Below are 22,775 nucleotides of genomic sequence, written 5' to 3'. Positions count from 1 at the left end.
AACAATTAATTTATACCCCGCCCATCTGGCTGTTTCCCCAGCCACTCTGGCTCCCAATCGAGTATTAAAAACAATACAGCATTAAAAAAAACTTCCCTAAAAGGGTTGCCTTCAGATGTCTTTTAAAAATAGGATAGTTGCTTATTTCCTTGACATCTGAGAGGAAGACGTTCCACAGGGCGGGGGGATTTGTATGTATGGGCCACACACAGCCTTTGATTATCTTCCTCGCCTCCATTGCCAAGTTCAATAACACATTCTGGGCAGGCAAAAACGTTCGCAGAGCCATAACTGTCAACCATCCCTTATTTGGCGGGAAAGTCCCTTATCCCAGCGCTGTGTCCCACTGCTGTCCCTTATTGATGATGCCCCTTAAATTTCCCGGGTTTCAAAGGAAGCAGCTCCTTCCCTCCCTCCCTGCCAGCCAGGAAGGAGGCAGGCTCCAACTGTGTTGCTTGGCTGCGTTGCTCACCCAATAAGGAGTCTAAGAATGACTGGGGGTTGGAGCTTACATGTCTTGTGCCGATCAAATTGGCCGCATTGCCTGGGGACTCGCCTTTGCTCAGCGCTTCCCAGCGGAGAGGTGACGGTGGTTTTCCTTGCTGCATCCCCTTTGCCCGGGTTGCTGCGCTGTGGGAACCACCGCTTGAGGCTTCGTTTGGCTGCTGGCCGGGCTTTCTGCCTTTGGCTCAGAGGGGCTCAGAAGTTGAACATAGCTGTGCCCCTTGGAAAATCCCTTATTTTGGCTGCTGATCCCTTAATTTTAGAGGCTGCTGGTCCCTTATTTTCAAATCTGTAAGTTGACAGCTATGCACAGAGCGTGCAAAGCAGAACTGGCGAGGGGTGTGGCCTGGGGAGAGGGGTGTGGCCTGGGAGAGGGGGTGTGGCCTGAGGAGAGTTCCACTGGCCAGAGAGAGAGGCCTAGGGAGCCACATTTAATCCCGAGGCCAGAGCTTCCCCATTGCTATTCTCTATGCACACAAGAGGGGGGAAATTGCAGAAGCATGCACATTTATAAGGTAACAACCCATTCTCCCACCCGTCTGCAGAAACGACAAGTCAGTTGATTTGACGGGCCGATTCCCAGATTCAGAGTTCAAAACAAAAAAGATTTTTTATTTTTTTGCAGGGGGCAAAGAGAGTTTGTCAAGCTTCGGGGAGCATTAAGCAACTGATGACTAACAGCAGGTTAGGAAGTAACTTTTCCCCCAGTGGGTAGCTTGGTCCATGAATCAAAAGCCTACGGCGGAGTTTCTTCCACCCTGAGAGGCGGAAGACGGGGCGAGGCGGCCCAATGATCTGATCTCGGGTGGCAGCTGCAAATATTTGAAGGGGTGCTCTGGATGAGGCCTTGCAGCATCCATGCGCAACAACATGCAGGGGGCGCCTTAACTCAGAGCATTTTCCCAGAGCGACGCGTCCCAACCGTTCCTTGGGAAACCAACCAAATTGAGAACAATGCCACGGACGTGGGATGAGCTGTATCTTTTCTTGACGAGCACATTACCGGTTCCTGATGGTTGGGAGATTTCCCCCAGCATATTCTGAAGGGAGCCAGCCAGCAAAACAAAGGGGGGGAGGATGTTGCGTGCATGTGTGAGCAAGAATAGCAAAAGTGAAAGGGGCGATTGCTTTGAGAGAGCCAGCCAGCTAGTTGCCAGCTCTAGTCGAAGTATATTGGGGTGCAGGCATTTCTCTCTCTGCACTGGGCTGGGTTGGGGAACCATGTGCAGCCCAAGGGCCACACCCCCTTCTTTTGGGGGCCACATGCAGGGGCAAAAGTGAGTGAAGCAATTGGTGCAAATTTTGCCTTTGCGTGGCACAGCGCAATCAGACACACTCACCCGTCTTCCACCCAGACAAGCAAGAAGAATTCAAGGAGGGTACAGTCGAGGCAAAAACAGTCGAGGAGGGTGCAGAGGACGGTTGAGGAGTGGGGTATGGCCTGGGCATGTGGTTTGGGAAGAATACATTTCGGTCCCAAGCCTGAGACTCCCCATCCATGCTCTGGAGGATCAGAGGTAGAGCGGGGGACACGTGCTTCTTGCAAGGACAGCACATGTTGTTTGCCTCTATGTATGCTCTCTTTGCAAAACATCTAAGCCACCTGTGATCTCTCTTCTAAGAGGAAGCCAAACCCAAGTGGAGCTGTCCCCTAACTCTGTTGTTTATGAACAAGTTAAGAAAACACATGTCTTTGGGGTGTTAGTAGAGTCACTTAAATAACACAGACAGAATCCAAGGAGAAAATATATCCTGACCATCTAACTGAGCAAAACTGAACAAAAAAAAACATGCATAGTTTGGGGAGAAAGGAGCAGAGAGGCTTTGACTTTTTTAGTTCAAGTCTTGTACATGGCAGGAATACATTCAATCAACCATAACAAGGAGAAACTCCTTCATAAGGACAAAGCCAGGGCATGTGCTACCTCAGTCAAGATCATGTCACTTTGCCTGGTTACTAACCAATATCCCACATGTCCCCCTGCTTGGCTAACTGATTTTAGCACTAATAGATTTTAACCCTTCACTTACAAACTTAATGATCTCTGCTGTTGTAGTTCCAACATGGGGTTTTTCACTTTCTACATCACTCCTTTTGGGGAAACTGTCCATTTATTCCTAGTCTGTTGCTTTCTGTTTCTTCATGTATCTTCCTGCAAGGAAAAGAAAACCTTGCTACAGTAAGAAGTGGGTTGTGCAAGAGCTTTCTCTCTCTGCTTTCCTGCTTTGCAAGGCATTTGTATGTGGATAGCATTCAACAATGGCACCCCCTACCAGCAGGTTAAAATTGTGCAGCCCATTCTACCACCAAGATTCAATCGCCTCATTCTAGTCTACATGTACATCACATGTTAAAGCCGTTCTGGACTTCACTACTTCAGCCTTTAGACAGGGGTGTCTTTTTTTAAAATTCTTTATGCTTCCTTCCTCCCCACAGAAACTCCATGATTATAAGTCTTATTTATTAATTTAGATTTGTAGCCCACCCCAACTCAAAGTCTCAGGGCAACTGAAAAATATAGTTACTGCAAACCATCATTTGCCTCCAAACCAGAGCGTGAAACCCAGCCATGGTTTCCAACTTTGATTTGAAGGCATACGATGGTTAGCTATAAGCACAGTTTTCCCAGTTCAGGCGTCACAGCAAACTATGGTTGTGCAGGAGATAACTGGAGAATGTGAGTGACTGTAGAAAGAGGTGGGAGCCCGAAAGATGTTTCCAATGGCATGACAGCTGAAGTGAGCCATTAAAACCACACACACGCACTTTGCAAACTGAACCCTGAGTCATAAACACCAATCAAGATCATGGGTCTTGTGATACTTTCCAAAAAGTGCACACACTTGGAATTGGGAAGAGATGAGGGTCCCAAAACCATAACTGGAGTGGGGGAAGCCACTGAGAACACCTCTCTTTGCCCCCCTGGTATCTGAACTTGGCATGCCCTTGGAAGGTCTCCTGCTTCTGGGCTGCCCACTGTTGAGAAACAGGATGCTAGACTAGGTGGGCTTTTGTGGGTCATATGTTCTTATGTTAATAGGTAATAACAGGGAACAAGGAAGTAAGTTAATCCCCACGCTGTGTTGAGCATTAAAGGTAAAGGGACCCCTGACCATTAGGTCCAGTCGTGACCGACTCTGGGGTTGCGGCGCTCATCTCACTTTATTGGCCGAGGGAGCCAGCGTACAGCTTCCGGGTCATGTGGCCAACATGACTAAGCCACTTCTGGTGAACCAGAGCAGTGCACAGAAACGCCGTTTACCTTCCCTACCTATTTATCTACTTGCACTTTAACGTGCTTTTGAACAGCTAAGTTGGCAGGAACAGGGACCGAGCAACGGGAGCTCACCCCGTCGCGGGGTTTCGAACCACCGACCTTCTGATTGGCAAGTCCTAGGCTCTGTGGTTTAACCCACAGCGCCACCCACAGTGTTGAGCATTAGGCATTTTCAAATAATGAAATGTTAGCTTTTCTTCCCAAAAAGAAGAAAAATCTGGCTTAAATTTTGCCTGCTAGCCTATTTCCACAGATCACGTCAACGAACCCAGTTTCTGTCCAAGCGTTCTCCAACCTGGTGCCCCCCTGCCTGACGTTTTGGACTACAATTCCCATAGCATCAGCCCAAAACATCCGGAGGGCACCCGTCCGGGGGGGAAGTCTCTGAGAACCTATCCTACGAGATGGAGCTAAGGTATATTTTCAGTCCGGGCAGATCTTACCATTTTGTCCTCCTTATTAGTAACTCTAATTACTTTGAAAGAACAGAAATGAGATAAATCCCTCTAAGAGCAGGAAATGTGTGACCTGATTTCCAGCTTGATTTAGAAGCCGTCACTCGGCAAGATAAGCTTAGAGAGAGACACTGTTGGCTCCATACGGGCCCATAGCTTGGATTTCAACAGCACAAATTAAATTAAAGATACGGCAACGACAACATCAAGCAAAGCAAAGCACACAGTCCCTGTTACTCAGAGGTTACACTCCAGTGGAAACAGATTCCACCCCCCGCCCCCCGGTAACAACAATCTCTTTTTCTACACTCGCTACTTTGGTAGGTTTCAATATGAAAATGCAACGCTTTCAGATATGAATATAACACCAGCTGGTCTTCCTTCGTGCATTTCTACTGGGAATGTCAGTGGAAATAAGCAGCGGGGGAAGCTGTGCCAATCCTTGGGATCTACAGATCTGTTTGAACTGCGATTACCATGGGAATACGGACACATGAAGAGCCCTGTTGGATCAAATCAAAAGCAGCCGGTGCAGTTCTGGTTCCAAGGACAACTTCACCACTTCGCGTGGCTCCAAGTCCAGATTTGTTACTGAGCTTGCACTCCACGGGAAGAGGCTGCTTAGGTGTTTACCTGAACATGTGTCTGCAAGCATGTTTGCTACCTTCGTACCTCAGGAACACACCGAAAACATCAGAATTGCGGAGAAGCTTTCAGATTGGGCTGCCTGCAAATTCTCTCTCTCCGCCTCTCTTTAATGCAACTGCTGGATTAGATTTCATAGACCACACGGCGTTTTATTTTTAGTCCAGAACTTTCGGTCTCCTGGGTCAGTTGTTTTAACTTTAAAACATGGGGAAATTCTGATTCAACAAAGCCTGTTTTAACGTCATACGTCAGGATAAATTCATACTTGCTTCTGCCAACCGGGCCTTTGCGTACCTTTATTGACCTGAGGGCCTCCATGGGCAAGACGCTGGTTCTCTAGTTAGACAGACAGCCCCAAATATTCAAAAGGGATTCGAGGTTGGTTCAATTTTGTGTGTGTGTGAGCACACAAAACTGTGAAAAGGCTTGAAGGAAAGAAGGAAGGGGCCCCAGTACACTAAAAATAAATAAATATGGGGGTCTAAAACTGGAAACATTAAAACAAAAATGGCTTGGAAATCAGGGAAAGCCAAGATCAAATCTTCACCTGCCCATGAAGCTCAATGGACAAACTAGGGGTATTTACTATCTAGGAGTCTTAACTATGGGGTTGCTGTTAAAATCAAATGCATGGGGGGGGGGATTCCTTGGTGAGATAAAAATGTCGTAGGCACACCAATAACAGGCATATAATAATGCAGTATATAAAATCCACCAGTGAAGGGGAGCAGCACAAGAGTAAAGAGTTGTTTTTTGTTATTACTGCACTGATATCCTGCAAATGCTCAGTTCTCATGGGCATTCCCGAAACTGATGTCCTCTGGATGTCTGTACTACAACTCCCACCAGGAGGGCACCAGGTAAGGGAAGGTTGTCTTTAAGCATCAAAGCAACGCGAAGCGGTTTGCTAGCTAAAGGCATCCAATCTAAAGCTGGATTAAGCAAACCAGCAAAGGCGCTAAAAGGATGCCGTTGTGGTGGGCTTTCCGTATGGAGCTGGGACTAGCTGGCATTTCAGATCCTTTCCAACCAACTCTGTGATAGCTCATTTCTCACAGCCACCACCCAAAAAGTCGCTTAAGTCTACAATCCTATACACATTTAACTAGGAATAAGTCCCACTGAACTCTTCAGAGAAGACATGCATGAGACTGGGCTGTTAGCCAATGAACCAGACGTCTTCCTAAAAAGGCCAGTCTTGCTTACAGCGCAGTCCTATAGATCAGGCTTCCTCAACCTCGGCCCTCCAGATGTTTTTGGCCTACAACTCCCTTGATCCCTAGATAGCAGGACCAGTGGTCAGGGATGATGGGAATTGTAGTCTCAAAACACCTGGAGGGCCAAGGTTGAGGAAGCCTGCTATAGATGTTTACTTCAGAAGAAGTAAGATACAAAACGCCAACAGGAAGAACCCCCCCCCCAACAAGAACACCAAAACAACACCCCAGCCCAAGAGTCTGTTGAACAGCCTCAGCTTTTGTAGCTGGAGTCAGTCCGGGTCCTGCCTTCCAGGCCAGGTGGAAACAGTCTTTGCAAGGCAGGAAGCGGGTCTTTCAAGACTCATGACCAAGCCAAGATGCTCTTATCTAATCCTAGCTCTCAAGAATTTAAGGCAGCCTTAGAGAGAGATGCCGAGGGCAGAACCCGTTATCTTCTCCATTCAAAGGAGATGTTCCACCACTGAACTGCAGAGCTTCCAGGTCCCCCACTTCTGGCCACGTGGTGCAGAAGGACGCCACGGATGGTGATGTAAAAAGCCACCAAGACGTCCAGGAAAGTCAGCAGGCTCACATTCCCCAGCCTATCTCTCAGCAAAGGTCATCTACCAGAGTGTGACCAAGGCATTCATTGTCCCCAAGCCAGGTCTGATAACTAGCTTCATCCAGAAGTGCCTGCAGCTAAACTGCCACCACTTGCTCTCCCGCTTTGCCCAAATACGGCAAATTTGGCGTCGGCTAACGACAAGCGTGATCCAAACACTGATGGTTTAATTGATAGTGGCCTCACTCCAGCCTCTTTTGCGGGGCTGGAGGGCTGCCACGTCTTCCTGGAAGGAGGGGCCAACGGAAATGATGGAAGCAGCCAGGCTTTCTTGGCAAGGTTTAAGCAATCCGGTAAAGGGAAGGAGGTATTGACCCTTTGGTTAGGTCAAACCACAGCAAGCATCTCACCCACAATTCTGGGGTGCAGCAACTCACAACTCATCCAAAAAATGTGGGTAAGAGATGCCTAGGGCATAGGAGCGAAGGAGTTCAAGAATGAAGGGAAACCATCTGTTTCATTCAAAGTGTTCCCATTTCAACTGCAGCACCCACATTGCAGAACACCACCCCAAAGTGGTCTTCAAGTCTACCATGATCACTGGCCTTTCAGGGTGCAACGATGTTAACAAAGTCATCTGGACTTTGTTAAAAGATGGCCCTAAGAAATTTATTTGTTGCTTGTCAAACGAGGACTAGGAGGATCTAAATCCAAATCTCCACTCAGCCATGAAGCTCACTGGGTGATCTCTGGTTACTCAGTGTCTTCAGGGCATAGTAAAGGTAAAGGGATCCCTGACCATTAGGTCCAGTCGTGACCGACTCTGGGGTTGCGGTGCTCATCTCGCTTTATTGGCCGAGGGAGCCGGTGTACAGCTTCTGGGTCACGTGGCCAGCATAACTAAGCCGCTTCTGGCGAACCAGAGCAGCGCACAGAAATGCCGTTTACCTTCCCACTGGAGCGGTACCTATTTATCTGCTTGCACTTTGACATGCTTTCGAACTGCTAGGTTGGCAGGAGCAGGGACCGAGCAACGGGAGCTCACCCCGTCGCGGGGATTCAAACCGCCAACCTTCTGATCGGCAAGTCCTAGGCTCTGTGGTTTAACCCACAGCGCCACCTGCATCCCTTTGGAGCATAGGAAGACATATTAAGCCCAATCAGACCACCGGTCCATCAGTATTGTCTGCACACTGACTGGCAGAGGCTCTCCAGAATTTCAGACAGGAGTCTCTCCTAGTTCTACCGGGAGATGGTAGGGATTGGACCTGAGACCTTCTGCATGCAAAGTAGATGCTCTACCGATGAGCTATGGCTCCATGATTTCACCCTGACCTACCCTCACAGGTCTGTTGTGAAGATAAAACAAGGGAGGAGAGCCATACATGCCACCTTCAGCTCTCTGGAAGAAAAGCGGGACATAATGTGTTCTTGTTTTAAAAATTGAGTATATGATTTGAAATTATATGACACTATAAGCTGCCTTCGGGACGCGGGTGGTGCTTTGGGTTAAGCCACAGAGCCTAGGACTTGCCAATCAGAAGGTTGGTGGTTCTAATCCCCGCGACGGGGTGAGCTCCCATTGCTCAGTCCCAGCTCCTGCCAACCTAGCAGTTTGAAAGCACATCAAAGTGCAAGTAGATAAATAGGTACCACTCCAGTGGGAAGGTAAACGGCGTTTCCGTGCGCTGCTCTGGTTCACCAGAAGTGGCTTAGTCCTGCTGGCCACATGACACCTTCAAAGGTAGCCCCACATAGAGCGCATTGCAGTAGTCCAAGCGAGAGATAACCAGAGCATGCACCACTCTGGCGACACAGTCTGCGGGCAGGTAGGGTCTCAGCCTGTGTACCAGATGGAGCTGGTAAACAGCTGCCCTGGACACAGAATTGACCTGCGCCTCCATGGACAGATGTGAGTCCAGAATGACTCCCAGGCTGCGCACCTGGTCCTTCAGGGGCACAGTAACCCATTCAGGACAAGGGAGTCCTCCGCATATGGTAAGAGAAGCAGCCTAATGGTAAGAGCTGCTCTGACAGGGGAACAGGAAGTGGTGGTGGTTTTCTGGAGGCACTGCCTCCTGCATTTCCCAGCATGCATTGAGTCAGGCTGGACTAGATGACTTCAACAGTCTCCCCACCCCCACCCCAATTCTTATGACTCTTATGCCTTGCAAAACTGAAAGAAATCCTAGGCTTGCAATTAAAAAAAAAAGTGTGAGCAACCTTTGTCCCACCACGTTTGGTGAACTACAATTCCCACCATCAATGGCCATGCTGGCAGAGGCTCCTGGGAGTTATAGCTCAGCAACATCTGAAAGGCCAAAGGTTCCCAAACGTTTTAAAAATAAAATCGGAGAAACCTGACAGGCTGCAGCAGGACACAAAGCTCAACACCTTTTCCTACCCCCACCACGGTCCTTTTCCCTTCCGCCACCCCTCTTTCCTGGAACTCAGACCCCGATTCAGCTGCTCCCAATTTTTCCCTTCTCTCCTCCATGCAGGCTCTGCTTCTTTCCCTTGGCTTGAGTGGATGTTTGCTAAACGGCAAAGACCGATGCAGAAAGCATTACCGCTTTGAGAAAACACTGTTTTTAATTTTATTTTGATGGAAAAGTTAACAGAAAGGGTACGTGAAAGAAAACAACGCTAGAAACTACGTAACTTTTACGTAACGTGGTCCTCCTTTATTGCATATGCATCAAAGAAAGAACCATCTAAGATACAAGGGAACATGTGGAATGATATTTTTTAAACCAGCAACTGTAGAAATAATTTTTTATTTGATTATATTACTAATGTAATTACCTGGACATAGTTGTGGCTGTTTTTTGGGAAGGTAGGGGAAAACTGTATTTGATTGCTTGTATTTGATTATATGTTGTTCTTATATTCAACTAATAATTTTTTTAAAAAAAAGAGAGAGAAAAAACACTGAAACTCTTGTTGTGCTGTCTACAGATGTGGGTGTTTCTGGGCGAGCAGGTGTGAAGCTGGATGGGGCTTCTGCACCTTTTAATAGTTGCACAGAGCGGGAGATGGGATTGCAGCAGCTGCAATTTGCCAGGCAAGAAGGTGAGAAAGGTGCTCGCACAGTTCCACTTCCAGGCAAGAGGAACCCTGTGCATTGCAGGCACAGGAATGTGAACTCCTCAAATTATCTTTGGTGCCTATCATGTTTTTAAAACTCTGTAATTTTCTCTCCCTCCCTCCGCCCCCACACACAAACACAAACCTTTAAACCTCTAAATTTGTAGCGCTTAAAATGCATCGAGCAAAAGCACCGGGGGACAGACTGGAAAAAAGGGAGAGAGAAAAGGGAGAGCCTGCAACAAAATGCTGCAGCGTAGAGTGCTTCTGTTTACACCCACACCATACCCTCTCTGATACCACCTGTAACAGGTAGGGGGAATTGTGGGAACTGTAGTTCGTTATGGGTGAAGACCCCACAGATTTACAATTCCCTTCACCCTTAACAGACCGAGGAGTCTCTCTGTGACTGTTGAAGTGGTATAATAACACTTTAAATGTATGGTGTGGCAGTGATCCTAGATTCCAGACAATCATAGAATTGTAGAGTTGGAGAGAACCCCAAGGGTCATCTAGTCCAACCCCCTGCAAGGCAGGAATATTTTGCCCAACATGGGGCTCAAGCCTACGACCCTGAGATTTAAGAGTCTCATGCTCTTCCGACTGAGCCCAATCATTCCATTCCTGCAACCTTCCAGTTTTTCATTCCCTTCCTTCAACAGTCAATTGGCATTGCTTGGCTACTGAGCATGCACAGTCTTCTCTGGGCTATTTGGCGGGGGGGCAGCTTCCCGCTTCAACAGTTTTCTGTATTTCTGCAAAACGTGGGGTTCCTTAAAGGCCACTTGTATCTCTCTCTCTTGTGCATGGGTAGTGCTGTTTTGGCTTCCTAAGCAATGGTACTCATTGCATGAGCATCAAGAATAGAAGGAACGGCGGCGAGAACAGCAAAGCCGTGAAGTATTCAAGAAGAAGAGTTTGGATTTGATATCGCATTTTATCACTACCCGAAAGAGTCTTAAAGCGGCTAACATTCTCCTTTCCCTTCCTCCCCCACAACAAACACTCTGTGAAATGAGTGATGCTGAGAGACTTCAGAGACGTGTGACTAGCCCAAGGTCACCCAGCAGCTGTATGTGGAGGAGCAGGGAAATGAACCCGGTTCACCAGATTACAAGACTACCGCTCTTAACCACTACACCACACTGGCTCTCAGAGGCCTTCTAAGCATTACACCTATTCATAAGCACTCCATTAAAAGCTGGCACCAAGGTGATCCCAACATTTGTGCAAGATCTCATACCCAATCCACAACCTGCTCTTAAGAACATAAAGAAGAGCCCTGATGGATCAGGACCAATGTCCCATCCAGTCCAGCGTCCTTTTCTCATGGTAGCCAACCAGATGTGTATGGGGAACTGGCAAGCAGGACTTGAACACAAGAGCATCTCTCCCTTCCTGTGGTTTCCAGCAACTGCTGTTCAAAGGCATTGCTGCCTCTGACCATGGAAGCAGGCCACAGCCTCCACCATGACTGGTAGCCGTTGATGGACATACCTGCCACAAATCTGTTTCTAAAGAATTTGCTCCTGTGTTCAGGACCTCCCTCAGCAATCATAGAGTTGGAAGGGGACCCCGAGGGTCATCTAGTCCAACCCCCTGCGATTCAGGAATCTTGGCTAAAGCATCCATGACAGGTAGCCATCTGCTTAGAACCTGCTTAGAAACCTCTGCTTAGAAACCTCCAAGGAAGGAGAGTCCAGAACCTCCAGAGGGAGACCGTTCCACTGCAGCGTTGAAGCCATTAAGGTTTCAGGGCAACACGTGTTGTTAAAAGGCAGGGGCCTTTTACAGGAGCATTAACAAAGGGCAATTAATGCACGCAAGAAACAGTAGTCAGCTACTAAGTGCTTAGGGAGATTCTGATACAGACCCTGGATTAGGGTTGTGAACCGCCCTGAACTCCAAATGGCAGTAAAGGTAAAGGTACCCCTGACCATTAGGTCCAGTCGTGACCGACTCTGGGGTTGTGCGCTCATCTCACTCTATAGGCCGAGGGAGCCGGCATTTGTCTGCAGACAGCTTCCAGGTCATGTGGCCAGCATGACAAAGCCGCTTCTGGCGAACCAGAGCAGCGCACTGAAACGCAGTTTACCTTCCTGCCGGAGTGGTACCTATTTATCTACTTGCACTTTGACATGCTTTCAAACTGCTAGGTTGGCAGGAGCAGGGACCGAGCAACGGGAGCTCACCCGGTCGTGGGGATTCGAACCGCCGACCTTATGATCGGCAAGTCCTAGGCTCTGTGGTTTAACCCACAGCGCCACCTGCGTCCCATAAATGGCAGTACACAAATGTAAATAATAATAATAATACAAAAGTGTTTGTATTACCGTATTGGCCTGAATATGGCTGCACCCAAATATAAGCTGCACCTTTATTAATTGATGTGGGGGGGGGGAGAGAGAGAAATACCTGAATATAAGCCCCTCTATTCCTAGCTGCTCCTGGGGGGGGGGGAGAGCCACACTGCATCACCAGCGGCCTTTCCTCTTCCTCGCTCTCTACCCTTTGCCGGGGGACTATGCGCAGGGCAGGCGCAGTTTGCCCCATGCTCCTGGCTGCACACTGTAAGGTCGCGAATATAAACCACACTTCAACTTTTCACAGTCAGAATTTGGGGGGAAAGTGTGGCTTATACTCAGGCCAATACGGTATTTGTCACTGCAGTCAACAATAACCTGCAGACTAGATTACCTCAATGCGCTCTGCATGGGGCTCCCCTTGGGCTTAGTCTGGAAGCTCTAGCAAACGCAAACTGCAGCAGTCAGACTACTGATGGAGGCAGACGGTTGACAACATATGCCACCTCTTTTGGCACATCTGCATTGGCTGCCCATATGCTGCTGGGCCAGGATCAGGACTCTTGTGTTAATATACACAGCCCTGAAGAACTGAGGTCCAGTATACCTTAGGACCTGCCTGAGCAATCAACACAATCACCGAGATCACCTGGAGGAGCACAGTGAGTTGTCCCCTGTACAGTAGTGATGTATGGAAGTGAGAGCTGGACCATAAAGAAGGCTGATCACGTAAGAATTGATGCTTTTGAATTATGGTGCTGGAGGAGACTCTTGAGAGTCCCATGGACTGCAAGAAGATCAAACCTCTCCATTCTGAAGGAAATCAGCCCTGAGTGCTCACTGGAAGGACAGATCGTGAAGCTGAGGCTCACCTCATGAGAAGAGAAGACTCCCTGGAAAAGACCCTGATGTTGGGAAAGATGGAGGGCACAAGGAGAAGGGGACGACAGAGGATGAGATGGTTGGACAGTGTTCTCGAAGCTACCAGTATGAGTTTGACCAAACTGTGGGAGGCAGTGGAAGACAGGAGTGCCTGGCGTGCTCTGGTCCATGGGATCACAAAGAAATCATCCCTGAGTGCTCACTGGAAGGACAGATCGTGAAGCTGAGGCTCCAGTACTTTGGCCACCTCATGAGAAGAGAAGACCCTGATGTTGGGAAAGATGGAGGGCACAAGGAGAAGGGGACGACAGAGGACGAGATGGTTGGACAGTGTTCTCGAAGCTACCAGCATGAGTTTGACCAAACTGCGGGAGGCAGTGGAAGACAGGAGTGCCTGGCGTGCTCTGGTCCATGAGGTCATGAAGAGTCGGACATGACTAAACGACTAAACAACAACAACAACAACAACAACAACAACAACATACCTTAGGACCTGCCTGAGCAATCGACACAATCACTGAGATCACCTGGAGGAGCACAGTGAGTTGTCCCCCGTGTTACAGAGGCCTGACCAGCCTCAGCCATAAGTCAGGCATGGAGTGTTGTTGCCCCATAATGTGGAACACTCTCCCAGCAGAGATTCCCCAAGCATACTCACTGACTTCCAGGCATCTTTTGCAAAACTTATTACCCTGACAGTCTTCTGCATAACTGCTTAAGCTTTCTCGATTAGCCGGTCCTTTCCATGACTGTTTTCTATTGTTTCTACGGCAGCTTTTCAGTTTAATGCACCCGTATATGTTGCTGTAAGCCGCCTTGATGCTACATCTGAGTCAGCCGTATACAGATACGTCTATAAATAAATGGACTAAAATAGAGGGAGATCCCACAGAATGAGCTGGCTAACTTCGCCCTTGAAATCTCCTTGTGCTGCAAGCATAGAGCCAGGGAACAACAAAACCTACAGGAGCAATCACAAAGCTCAATATATTATTGAATGAAGACTCCCTCAAGGGAGCAGAGAAAGAAGACCTCGTGGCGTTCACAGTCTTCCTCAGGAGTGTAGTTGGTGGAATGGCAAAATTGGAATAATTAGGTGTGCCTTCAAGGTGGCCAACAGAAAGCCAGAAATTCGGAGGCTTGGTGAGGGCAGCTGGCTAGGGAGAGAGGCACCATGCCCCTTCTCACCAGCAGTGTTAGAAACTCAGATATGCTATATACTAATCACCAAATGGCACCTTAAACCTAGGTTACGGTCACCACAACAGAATGTCTAGACACAATTTGTTGTTGCAGTGGGAATTATCATCAATTCTATACTCGGTCCAGTATATCTGAAGGAGCGTCTCCACTCCCATCGTTCTGCCCAGACACTGAGGTCCAACACTGAGGGCCTTCTAGTGGTTCCCTCATTGCGAGAAGCCAAGTTACAGGGAGCCAGGCAGAGGGCCTTCTCGGTAGTGGCACCAGCCCTGTGGAACGCCCTCCCACCAGATGCCAAAGAGAAGAACAACTACCAGACTTTTAGAAGACATCTGAAGGCAGCCCTGTTTAGGGAAGCTTTTAATGTTTAATAGGTTGTTGTATTTTAATATTCTGTTGGAAGCCGCCCAGAGTGGCTGGGGAAACCCAGCCAGATGGGTGGGGTATAAATATATTATTATTATTATTATTATTATTATTATTATTATTATTATTATTATGCTTTTTAAAAAAAATCTCAAAGTGGTTTACAACACGTTAAAACATCAAATAAAACAATCCACAACGAATTCAAATTTCAAGGAAAATACTTCAGATCCTTCTCTAAGTGACATTTTGATTTCCCCATATTTATTTACTTACTCAATTTATAGAGCTGACCCATAGCAGAAGTATTCTAGGAAGCCAATGTGGTGTAGTGGTTAGAGTGTCGGACTAGGACCTGGGAGATGAGGGTTCAAATCTCCACTCGGTCATGAAGCTCACTGGTCCTGGGTGACCTTGGAGTCAGTCACAGCCTCTTAACCCACCTCATAGGTTCGTTGTAGGGATTAACTGAGGAGCAGGTTAAACCATGTACTCCTTGGAGAGAAAGATGGGCTATATATGCAATGAAGAAGCCCTTCTGCTGACCTGCTTCAGAAACCTGGAGATGTCAGTTGCCCACCTGGCATCCAGAGATCTCCACACACGGACCCACACCAGTAGCAAAATGCACTTTGGCACCTGGCTAATTTCTAACACAGCTCACCAGCCTGTAGCCTAACACAGTAAAGCCCATTCAGGCGCCGAATGCTGCTGGCAGTGCAGTGGGTGGAGGACACAGGGGCAGGGAAAAGGAAGGAATAAAAACAAAATGTGACTCAATCTCCCCACTGATCTGAAAGCACCAGAAAGTTATTGCACAACAGCTTTGAAGCTGGCTCATCATGGAACAGCAGGAGCAGTCTGCATGGGTAGCGAGGGCATAATTTTGGCAGCAATGCCCTGAAAGATGGCCCATCATTCAGAACTCATTCCAGGTTTTGCCAATCACTCCCTCCAAGAATAACTTTGAACTTCTTTACCTATCATTTATCATCTCCTAGATGTCAGAGTTGGTTTCTTTATTCGGTTTTTCCTAAATAACATCTGCAGTTTCAGGATGGAGGAAAGAATCGGGAAATGTGTTCAGTTGAATAGTGCGCCATTGATCATTGCTCAAATTTACAACATGACAGCCATTCGCTGCAACCGGGGCAGTGGGGCTGGAGTAGGGGGCAAACAGCTTGTTATTTCTCACTGTGAAAGGGTCATCCACTATCTGGCAGAGGGTGCCGCTTGCCCTGGTATTACGCAACCCACACCAAGGTGGCTTGCAATTGCACATTTGAGGTGTGTGACAACGTGAGTCAGAACCACAAGGAGGGAGTTGATAGGCTCCAGACAGCCACCAAGCGGGGGCGCAGGACAAGACCCCAAGGCAGACCCCAAGGAATTCAGACGAAATTGGAGAAGGAGATTCAAAGCTGCCACTTGGTATTTTGATTCCTCCTTAGTTTTCTATTTCACTTAGTTTTCTATGTTTCACTATTGCCCTCCGCTGAAAGAAACAGATGCCGAATTTGCATGAAAACTTCCAGAACCATATTGTGTTTGGCACGGGTCTTTGGCTTCCTTGTTTGAGTCATCTAAATAGGGGGCCGTGGAGTGGGGGGGGTTCCCCTCTCATCTTTCCTGTCTATTTGCTTCACCTGTTAATGGTCTCTGCCCCCGAGGCCAAATTAATCCTGAAGATGGGGCTGAGCACCATAGGCAAACACACACATACTCCCACCCCAAAAAACACCAGCCCCCACAAGTGCATAGGAAAGTACTTTCCATCCACTCAAACCACTGGTACACCTAGCTCAGTATTGTAGAAATTGACTGACAGCAGCTCTCTGGGGTTCCAGACAGTGGACATTCCCAGCCCCACCTACAGAAGGTCTCTGGCATTTCCAGGTGTTCCACTGCTGAGCTACAGTCCTTCCACAGGTGACTGTATCCAACTGGTTCAAGAAATTAGGAGGAGCCGGGTCAACTTCTGCTACAATTTCATTCCCGAATTCCACAGCAGACCTACCGCGCAGGTGCTGTGGGATGGTTTGCCCCCAAACCTGGGCAAATCATCAGCCATTGCACCTCACAGATACGGATAGCAGTATTTCTAGGAACTGGTTCACAAAAGCCTGTACTGTATATTAACTGCGTCGGCAGTGTCGAGTGGCAACTTGTGTCTGCAAACAGGCCGTTGCCGAAATATGGAACCACAAATAGAATTACTGCATCATCCCCTCAACATGCGGTGCTTTCCCTCCCTCAGGAGTCAGTTCACACAGTGCAGAAAAATTGACAGGATGTGCTTGCAAGTAGAGGTGTGAACCAGGTCTGGGATGGGTCTATACTCACAACATGAAAAGAGAAAAGCAAAGGTTGGTATTTTCCCCTTGAGCTTGCAGGCAGAAAGACTGGATGGGTAGCGTGCAAACAATGAGAGAGGGCACCCTCCTAAAAGCAGCTGGACTTCCAGTAGCCAAGGTTTGGCGCCAGCTACCATTTAACAGTCACGAGGCCATTTTTATTTCTCTACCACATAAAAATAAAGGGATCTGCCTTATTTCAACTGGAAACATTTGGCCTATTGAGTTCAGAGTTATCTAGTGGTTCTCTGGGATTTCATATGGGAGCCTTTTCCAGGGACCTGGGACCTTAATTTCTCTTAAGTTTTACAGAGCGCACAAAAAGTGGCAAGCCCAGAAACAAATTTACAAGCCTGCCAGCTCGTGCATGCTTGGAAGGCTCAAAGACAAAAAAGAGGAACACCTCTTTCGGCAGTGTCCCCACCTGGAGACGATTTTTGTCTCGCCATAGCCAAACAGCAAGCAGCAATTTAGAAATCAGCTCTCTTGTTTATCGTACTCTTCCCACCCAGAAATTGCTGGTGCTCTTGGCAAACTCTTTGCAAGGGCTGAGATACAGAGGGAAATAAGTGCCAATTCCCAAAAACAGTAGCTGCCCCATCCCCATATATATTTATTCTATATTGCTCATACCCCACCCTTCCCCCACATAAACAGAGGGGGCCACTTCCTTTTATCCTCACAACTGGCACATGAGGTTGGTTGAGTGTGTGTGTGTGTGTGTGTGTGTGTGTGTGTGTGTGATGAGCCCTATGCAGTAGCGGCTGGTCGATTAGGGAGGATGGGGCCCTGCCCCACATTTCTCAACCTCTCCTCAGCTAGCTGTTACCTGCCTGCCTTGTTACTCACAGCCAGTTCCAGGGATGGATCTGCCCGTCAGCTTCCTCCTCCTTAGTAGCCTCAGTGCTGCTTTTGTAAAACTCGAGAGCAAGGAAGATGGGGACAAAACTAAATTTAGTTGACTCTGGCTGAGCCTCCCTCTCACCCGCTCTGCCAGTCCCAATGGAAAATAGGCACAAGTACTGGCCAAATGTTAAGCCAGTGAGCTCTAGGGGCCATTGTGTGGCTTTGAGCTCAGCTGGTTAGAGCGTGGTGCCGATAATCCCAGGCTTCCCTGGTGCAAATCCCTTACCACTGACTATATCTCACTGGCTTTTTTCCGCTCCCCATTGCTAGCAGGAGCAGAAGGGATCGTGCAAATATATGCACACTTGCTCAGCAAATTCAGCACTGTGTGGTGCCTTGGGTGGTCTTCCTCACTGTCGGCTTGTTCTGGCACTGCCCGTAATTTCACCCAAATGCTTGTTAGATCCCCCAGGAGAAGACACTCAACTTTGTTAATAATTTGTTAAATATCAGGCATCAGAAAGGAAGGGAGAGTAAGGCAGAAAAGCAGAGCAGCTTTTCCATGCGCACATTTAATCGTCTCTTTTACTTCAGTGTCATGTGTGTAAATATTAATCATAGCATTATCTTTGACCGGTCACGTTGGACGAATTACGTAAACTCAAAACTTCTTAACGGGAAACCTTTTGATGTGCAAATCTAAAAACATCACGGCTCCTGCCACAAGCCAGCATTTAAAATCTGCTTCGTGGTCAAGCCTGTTGCCTAAAGAAATGCGGCATGCTGAGTGCAAGGTAAAGGAAGGAACCACCTAGGGGTGCAAAGGTCGTTCTTAATCTGCCAGGGGAAAGGCCAGCTCTGTTTTGCTCCCCTCCCATCTCAACCAAAGACTCTCCAGCATAACTTCCCCAGAAATTGCAAAATATCCTCAACATCCCAGTTCCTCTACCCCCCTGCCAAACTCCACTGTCCTCTCGGAATAAAATGGAGGCATTCTGGCTTTCTCGCTGGGCTGACCTTTTAGCTCCCAAAAGCTTATGGGATCTGCCTGTTCCATCTGCAGCTCCACCTGCCCTGGTTTCGCAGGCCAAAACCAAGGATCAGCTATACGTGTTGGAAAACACATCCCCATTCTCTCCCTCCCCGCCCCATCCCTTCCCATGTCAGTCACACCACCTTGGAAAGCGAAGCAGGAGAATCCAGAACTCATCAAGAAATGCACACTCAGATGCTACAGAAAGGAAGAGCGCGTCTGCGCCACTAACTTCAGGACCCTGGACAGAGCTAGTGCTTAAAAAACAAAGGAGCCAACACAGCCTGTTAATCATTCTTGAAATATTGTTGAAACTGGACAGGAGCCTGTTGAAGACATTCACGGGGGTGTTTATTTTTAGTATTGACAAATCCCCTTTGGACCACGCAGTGTTTATTCCATTGGATGCCCTGTCTTTCAGAACGGTTACTCATCACTCTTGTGGTGAGCCAGGCTGGGTCCCCCAGATTTTGAGTGATTTCTTTTTTTAGCGTGACTGAGAGGTGAAGGTGGGGGGGGGGGATAAAAGGCAAGGAAAAAGATACCCCAGGAAATTCACAGGTTCTGTCAACATAAACTAGGAGCCCTTTTTGCCTTGCACCTTTTGGACAAAGGCAAACTTGTTGCCTGGGTTTTATAAAGATAAGTTCCTCACCTTTCACTTTCAGTCCCGGTTCCCCATCACTCTTTTTTGAAGCTGAAAGTGTTTTTTATTCCCACCGCTGTTTACTTCTCCTCTACTCACCTCCCCCCTCAACACACACACACACAGTAAGACTATAATCGTAAGTGCACCATCATAGTTTTCATTATACACTTCATAGGAAAATTTGGGCACTTGTGTGTAATAAATGAATAAAAATAGGGAACAGACACCAAACTTTTGATCCATAAATTTTGAGAAAGATCTTTGGAAAATGGAAGCTAGAACAAAATACGTATAAAACATGAGGTTTTCGGTGGTAATTGAGGCATCCATTCTCATTCCAGCAAGGAAAAAAGGGTGCCTTGTTCCCTCTCCCAACAGACATTTCACTAAAACCATCCTAAAATCCTCAACTCTTCTTTTTTAAAGCAGACAGCTTCATTTTTTAGTCCACTGGGCCCAGAAGTCAAACTTTGCAGTTCATTTAATTTCTGGTTTTAAATCAGCTCTTATTCTTATTATTATTATTAAGCCCCCTTTGCCCCCACCTCCATCAGGATAGTCTGATTCTAGCACTTCAGCTTCAGAGTGATCCCTTTAAAAAACAAATAAATCCTTATTTCTTCCCTTTCCACTTAAACCCACCATGACGCCAGCGTGAGAATGGAGGGATTAACTTGCAAAATATAATTAGGTTACCTACAAACTTTAGAATCCGCGGGAAGGAGAAGATCCCGGGTCCACGCAAGCTTTTCTCCTCCTTTAGATCCATTCCCAGGAATTACTTCTTTTTTTCCCTTTTCTTTAAACCTCTTCCTAAGGCACAATTCCCCCGTCTTCCCAAATCAAACCCCCATGATGATAAAGAAAGGAAACTTACTGTGGCTTTTGTTTTTTGTTGTGTGTGTGGTTTTGGTTGTTTTTTCTTCAGCAGGACTTCCCCGCCGCTTTGCCCAGGCAGACTTCCAGGGTCATTCCGGAGTGAAGTTTTAAGTCCCGCTTTAATAGCTCCCAAGCGCCGGGGAGAAGCCCCTTCCCTTCATCGCCGCGCCCCTCGGCCCCTGGGGAGACCCCTCTCCATCCTAGGCGGCTGCAGCTGCCGGCGGGCCATGCTGGAAGTGGTGCCAGCGCCTCCGCGCGCGCGGATGCGAAGAGATCGGCTGGCAAGGCAGGCAGGCAGGCAGGCTGGCCGGTCCAGGCGAGGGAGGCGGTAGCTTCGCACGCGCCGCCTCTCTCTCTCTCCCCGGCGCTCGCTGGCTGCACTCTTGCTGCGCCCTCGCCCTCCATTCCGCTCGCCTGGCGCTGGCAGCGCTTGCCGAGGCGCCAGAGCTGTGGGGCAGCGCCCCCTGCTGGCCGCGCGCGGAGCCGCCAGAGGCGCTGGGGGAGGGAAAAAGAAAACCCCAGAGGGGGGCGAGGCAAGGGGTGGGGGCGCTTGTGGGGAGGGGGGGGCGCCGAGAGAACTTTCCAGAAACTTTGGGAGTTCGGGGAGGAGAAGGGAATGGGGTCCCTTTCGGCTTCCGAGACTGCGGTTGGACTTCAGGCGGAGAGGCGCTCTTCTTGCCTCTTCCGCAGCAGGAACGTGGGAACCGGCCTGACACGCGAGTCAGGCCCTCAGGCCGTCTGAGCCAGTGTGGGCGGCACGGGCTGGCAGGGACCTCACGGCGTTCCAGGCAGGAAGGGAACCGGCGGGGGCCAAATTTCTTGCGCTTCCAAAGCAGTTTTGAGCTGGAGGCTCCTGGCAGGGGGTTTATTGCAGTGGCTGATTGGGTGCCCCCTCCAGTGTGGACGGCTTTGCTTTGGTCGCTACCACGACTTATTGCTCAGGGGGCAAATTTTTCATGTTAAGGTGGTGGGTTCGAAAGATTTCGGCATTGCAGGGGGTTGGACTAGATGACCCTTGGGGTCTGGGCAGGGCTGGATTTAGGTTTGATGAGGCCCTAAGCTACTGAAAGCAATGGGGCCCTTTAGATGTCCAGCTGTCCTTTGTCAACAACAAATTGTCGCGGGTTTTTTGTGTGTTGAACATATGCTATATGGTAATTTATGGACCTAATGGGTATCTCAAGCCATTTGCACATAACAACATATGTATTTAATCAAAGTAATCGTTGAACTGAAATACAGTGAAGAAGAAGTATATTAACAGTGAAATACAATTAAGAAGAAGTATATTAATAGTGAAATGATTATTAAGCTCTAACCTAAAATGATTGGGGGCCCACAACACAATACGAAACACTGTTGCTGTATGTAGGTTTTATTTTATTTGTTTTTTATCTTATATTTTGGAAATGTACATCCAGGTTTTTTTCCTTTAGTTTTTTTTGGGGGGAGCAAGAGAGTGGGGCCCTAAGCTATAGCTTGTTTAGCTTATACGCAAATCTGGCACTGCCCTTGGGATCCTTCCGACTCTACAGTTCTAGGATCCTGTGTTAGACTGCAGACCACAAGCGCTTACCTGGGAGTAAGCGCCATTGAACTCAGCAGGACACTCTGCTGAGTAAGCACGCAGAAAGCTCTGGGGGACTTAACAGTCCTGGGTAATATTTCCGTTGCACCCTGCTCGGAGCTCACTTTGTAGGGGAAAGCCATGCAATAAAATTAAAAGTGATGAGGAAAATAAAGGTGACCCCCCCCTTCCCTTCTAGCAAGGAGTCATTGCTTTCAGTGGTTTTGATACTGACAAAAGAAAGCACATTGTTCCTTCAAGGCACTTCTGCGGAGTTTTGAGGAAATTTACTTAATCTTTATTCAGTTAATTAAAACCCAGCAGATTAATCCCTAGACTCTCATCATGAGATTGCAGAGCATGGGGCCATACCGCTGGCAAGTGCGGCGGATCAGTGCCGCTGTGTACTCTGTGCATGTGCTGAATTTTGGGACTGGCACAGAACCGTCATGCGCTCAGTTATTGTAGTCCAGGGGTCAGCAATCTCTTTCAGCCGTGGGCCGGTCCACTGTCCCTCAGACCATGTGGTGGGCCGGACTATATTTTGAAAAAATATATATGAATTTCTATGCTCCACAAATAACCCAGAGATGCATTTTAAATAAAAGCACACATTCTATTCATGTAAAAACACCAGGCAGGCCCCACAAATAACTCAGAGATGCATTTTAAATAAATGGACACATTCCACTCATATAAAAACACACTGATTCCCGGACCATCTGTGGGCCGGATTGAGAAGGTGATTGGGCCATATCCAGCCCCCGGGCCTTAGTTTGCCTACCTCTGTATGTAGTCCTTGCAGGATGTAGACCCAGAGGCAGCTGACCTGAACCTGGCCGCATTCATGCCCTATAACAACCACTTGAAACAGTCATGGCTTCCCACAGAGAATTCTGGGAGCTGTGCTTTGCTAAAGGTCTCCTTGTGCACCTTCTGGAGCTACAATTCTCAGACTGG

General features: G+C 48.1%; 1 protein-coding gene across 1 annotated transcript in view; it reads right to left on the bottom strand.

Moving 5' to 3' along the window:
- Nucleotides 1-20,590, bottom strand: part of LOC310689209 (sodium channel protein type 5 subunit alpha-like) — a 308,343-nt gene extending 287,753 nt beyond the window's left edge. The window contains exon 1 of the mRNA XM_083466571.1: nucleotides 20,247-20,590. The gene's annotated coding sequence lies outside the window, so the exon portion shown is untranslated. The remainder of the gene's footprint in view (nucleotides 1-20,246) is intronic.
- Between the last annotated feature and the right edge of the window lie 2,185 nt (nucleotides 20,591-22,775).

This window comes from Podarcis liolepis (assembly GCF_965112155.1).
Source record: "Podarcis liolepis genome assembly, chromosome: 12".
In the NCBI taxonomy this organism is placed as follows: Eukaryota; Metazoa; Chordata; class Lepidosauria; order Squamata; family Lacertidae; genus Podarcis; species Podarcis liolepis.
Note: the sequence above shows the minus strand (reverse complement) of the source record. Positions and strands in the feature narration are given on the sequence as shown.